We start from the raw sequence: 5000 nt of genomic DNA, 5'->3' as shown, positions 1-5000 counted from the left end.
AACTAAGCGAATGAAATATCACAGAAGACATATAATTTACCAAAATATACTTAAACTGAGCAAGTGAAATATCACAGAAGACATAAAATATACCAAAATAGACTAACATTGAGCAAATGAAATTGCACAGAAGATCCAAAATGAAAGAACACGTATCGAATTTCATCTCCCTCGCACGGTCTCGTAAGAGGATTCGAAGCGGATCGAGACGTTTGTTTCATCTCGAAGATTTTTCATCAGAGAAAATCTTACGCATTGAACCCTTCCCAAATATCAAACATAATCTTATCAGCAGGAAGGCAATTCTTTTTTGAATTATACTTCTTCGAACGCGTGTCTCCTATTCAGAACGATGTCCTGAATTAAATTTTATCTACGTTGATATACAAACATATACAGGTGCAAGTGTGTTGAAATAAGCATATAAATCTATAGTCACACACACACACGTGTGTATATATATATATATATATATATATATATATATATATATGCATATATGTGTGTGTGTGTGTGTGTGTGTGTGTGTGTGTGTGTGTGTGTGTGTGTGTGTGTGTGTGTGTGAAAGATGCAATAATGCAGTGCCGCAATGAAATGAATAGATAACAACCGTCCCTGATCAAGACTTGAACCTCGGACACTCCAGGTATAGGCCCGGAGGTATGGTTGGTTTAGTACCTGTGTGTATGTGTGTGTGTATGTGTGTGTGTGTGTGTGTGTGTGTGTGTGTGTGTGTGTGTGTGTGTGTGTGTGTGTGTGTGTGTGTGTGTGTGTGTGTGTGTGAGTGTGTATGTACATATGTAGGTATGCATTACACACACACAAACACACGTACACACGTACACATATATATCACTTAACAACATTCATTCCACTGCATAACTTAGGCCTCTCTCAATTCTTTATTGAGATGTTGGTTTGCAATGCCAACCTAGCCGCGATTCAGCGCACAAACCCTTGTACCACGAGAGAGACTTTCCCTACGACACCTTCGTTTGACCCCTCAAGGTGACGTGTTTTCTTGCTGTGATGTTGGGCTTAGGTTAGCAGTCACAGCGCAGGGGAGTTTTACTTGCGACAACGAGGGTCGGAGATAAGTGCTCTAAGCACTGTATGGACAGATAGTTAGAAATGTAGATGTGGCTATACATGTGTCGATAGATATATAGATGTAGCTATAAACACATTTTTGGATAGAGCATTTATGTCAGTACTGGTTATGAAGGAGAGCGGTCTCTCTCTCTCTCTCTCTCTCCCTCTCTCTCTCTCTCTCTCTCTCTCTCTCTCTCTCTCTCTCTCTCTCTCTCTCTCTCTCTCTCTCTCTCTCTCTCTCTCTCTCTCTCTCTCTTTCTCTCTCTCTCTCTCAGCGGTAATACTACAGTTGGGCACCAAGGGGCACATGCTCCTTTTTTCCATATATACCCAACGCCTCCAATATTTACCAAGTATCCCAGACCAGTTTCAGCGATTTGTGAGGTCGCCCCCACCCCCACCCCCCTCATGTATTCTATTCCCCACTTCTGGTGCCGCCCTGGAATTCATTCATCGATTTCAGCAATCAATGTTTTACTTTAATCCGATAAACATACAAATAAAAAAAATATATATATTGAATTATACAACCATAATGTATGCAGATACATTAAAGTAGTCAATAGTCATACTATTGATGTTGTTGTTATCATTATTCTTTTCATGGTTAAAATCATCGTTATTATCATTCCGATTAGAGTCTTCATTATCTTCCTCATCCTTACGAAATCCAAAAGTTCCTATGATTTTTGACATTACCATAATCATAATTATTAGTGTATTTATCTTAGTCATTATCGTAACACTAGGGCTATTTAATCTTTATTGCAGTTACGAATATCACCATATACAACTTCATTGTTATCATCTTTATCATTGATAATATAACCAATGTAGACATCTTGTTGTTTTTTTCTGCCATCAATCATATCATAACAAATATTGTCATCCTTGTTATTATCAAGGCATCATTTTTTATCCCTTTATCTGCTTTGGTACTTATCTTTATCATTACTATCATTAGTTTTATTATTGGTACAGTAGATATTAAAACATTGTCGCCATAAATATTTTCGGCGTTATCGTAACTTTTTTTTACACCAGTATCGTCCTGAATATCACCATCATTATATATATATATATATATATATATATATATATATATGTGTGTGTGTGTGTGTGTGTGTGTGTGTGTGTGTGTGTGTGTGGGTGGGTGTGTTGTGTGTGTGTGTGTGTGTGTGTGTGTGTGTGTGTGTGTGTGTGTGTGTGTGTGTGTGTGTGTGTGTGTGTGTGTGTGTGTGTGTGTGTGTGTGTATGTGTGTGTGTGTGTGTGTGTGTGTGTGTGTGTGTTTGTATGCAGTTGGTAATTACCATTCTCGTATTCTTATTGTTGTCATAACCTGCATTATTTTATTTACGACTGCAATTCTACTAATATCACTATTATCACTATTATAAATATTATCATGTAGATTTGTTTCCATTGCCATTATTATCATAATCTTCTTTTGTTTGAATATATTAGTGTGATTTGATATCATTACCACTGTTCTTATTATCATTATCATTATTCTTAATATGATTGTTATTATCACCATTATTATTACCATCATTATTAATATTACTGTCATTATAATCGCAATTATAACTATTATCATCATTAATATTATCATCATTATAACAGTGATTATTATTAATCTAATTAATCTATTTATTCTAATCATTGCTATCATTAGTGTTATCATTATCACCATCATTGCCGTCATCACCTCATCATTAACACCATCACTATAAATATTATTCTCTGTATCATTGCTATCATCATCGATATGATTATTACTTACCATTATGATATTATTTTATGTATATCATCGTCCTTTTCTAACTATTACTTGTAGCATTACAATTATTTTCATTATCATCAGCAGCAGCATCAGCATTATTGATAGTGACTCTATCATTACCACAAAAATGATCTTTATTATTTTTATCAACATAATTACCATAGCAAGAGGCACCACTTAGTACCATTTTTGTATCTATTGTTACTACAGCTACTACTATTTCTACTACTACTGCCTCTAATACGCCTTCTACTAACAATAATGATGTGTCTATCAAACATATTGCCATTACCATTATTTTTACCATTATTATTATCCTTACTATTATATTATTATTATTATTATTATTACTGTTATTATCATTATCATATCCATTATAATAATCATTATTTTATCATCATTATCATCAGTATCATCATTATCATCATTATCATTATTATCCTTATAATCATTGTTGTTGTTGTTGTTATAATTATCACAGTCATCGATATCATTATCATTATCATTCAATCCCATATCAAATTATTAGTATTACCATTGCCATCGCCCCTATTACTATTTCCTTATTATCAGTATCATCTACATCAACTTCATAACCATTATCACCCTTATTACCATTAAATACATATATTCTTCTTCTCATTCCCCCTCTTTATCTATTTCACCCTTCTACAAAAGCGAGTAAAAAATCCGTTTCAAGCATAGCGAATCGTGATATTAAAAACGACTCTGCTAATCGCAAAACGTAAATTAGCTGGGAGTCAAATTGCACGGCTCGACAAGGTGCGTGTGAGAATATGCATAAGCAGCACAGTGGATTTTTCTTCTGTGGGTAAGATGCGGAGAGAAAAGAGCTCAGACAGGTAAGGGAAGATTAGAAAAAAGAGTAAATAAATCACATGTTCATAGGTAAATAATGGAATACAAAAGGCATTCAAGATTATTCGGTGACTGACAACGTGTGGGAAAAGAGAGAGAGAGACTATTACAAAAAGAAAAAAAGAAAAAGGAGAGAAAAGGCGCTGGCAAATACTTTCTGTTCCAGTACTTGTACTGCATAGCATTTTATTAATTTCTATATCTATTGCTATGTATTCTGTTGTTCAATAGTGATGCCGACTTTCACTACAGAGGAACAGAAACGCTGCCCATCTCTATTAGAACGAACGATTTTTTTTTCGATCGATACATATTTCTCCCAAGCAAATAATAATTCTACTTGCACTAAAAGCTACCAAACTGACATTAGGAAAAGCATGCATGTAACTCGTCTATCGTAGACACAACTAACGTTTTTTTAACCAAAAATAGAAAACAAATCTTTCGGTGTTATTGTTCATGCTTAAGAGTTATATGTTTCCGATGGAATTTCTTGTTTTTCGTTGATAATTGTCTCTCAGAGATGATTCATTGTCTGGCGATAAGTCTGGGTACAACTTTCTCGTTCACTCTAAACTTTCGTCCAATGGGAATCAATTGTGAGTTCCGATTTTCAGTCTCTTAAAAAGTGATTTCTGTCGTTGCAATTTGAGATACAATTGATGTTATTTTAGTTCCTAAACATACTAAACCTTTCATCACCGCAAGAGCTTATAGAAAACCATGACTGGCATTATCATATGAAGTCAGAGATGAAAAAGAGGAAACAAAATGGATATATGAAACACAAACTAAGGCAGGTATTCCAAAAACAACAAACGACGATTTCGAACAACAATAACAAATGATCGACGCGTGATTTCCTCCTTCATCCGACACGCGCACGTACACACACACAAAATAGGATCACTGGAGTCTCCCCGCGACGCGCCCGCACGTACGTCCTCCCTAGACCGTGTGTCGGGACTTACTGGCGGGGCGGCCGAGAGAGAGCGAGCCCAGGACCGAGCCACGCTGGGCTCCTGTCGCCGCCCTCCTCTTCCTCCTCCTCCCTCTCCTTCTCCTCCTCCTCCTCCTCCTCCTCCTCCCCCTCCTCCTCCTCCTCCTCCTCCTCCTCCTCCTCCTCCTCCTCCTCCTCCTCCTCCTCCTCCTCCTCCTCCTCTTCTGCCTTCTCTTCTCCCTCCTCCTCTTCATCATCATCATCCTCGTCCTCATCCTCTTCCTCCTCCTCCTCCTCCTCCTCCT

At 36.8% G+C, this 5000-nt stretch overlaps 1 protein-coding gene across 3 annotated transcripts in view; it reads right to left on the bottom strand.

Moving 5' to 3' along the window:
• The window catches only part of LOC125028214, a 55463-nt gene extending 50748 nt beyond the window's left edge, over window positions 1-4715 (bottom strand). The window contains exon 1 of one of the 3 annotated variants that reach the window (XM_047617611.1): window positions 4592-4715. The gene's annotated coding sequence lies outside the window, so the exon portion shown is untranslated. The remainder of the gene's footprint in view (window positions 1-4591) is intronic. The other 2 variants (XM_047617612.1, XM_047617613.1) reach the window with 2 other exon arrangements.
• Window positions 4716-5000: the final 285 nt, after the last annotated feature.

This window comes from Penaeus chinensis, chromosome 8 (genome assembly GCF_019202785.1).
Source record: "Penaeus chinensis breed Huanghai No. 1 chromosome 8, ASM1920278v2, whole genome shotgun sequence".
NCBI classification, from domain to species: Eukaryota; Metazoa; Arthropoda; class Malacostraca; order Decapoda; family Penaeidae; genus Penaeus; species Penaeus chinensis.
Note: the sequence above shows the minus strand (reverse complement) of the source record. Positions and strands in the feature narration are given on the sequence as shown.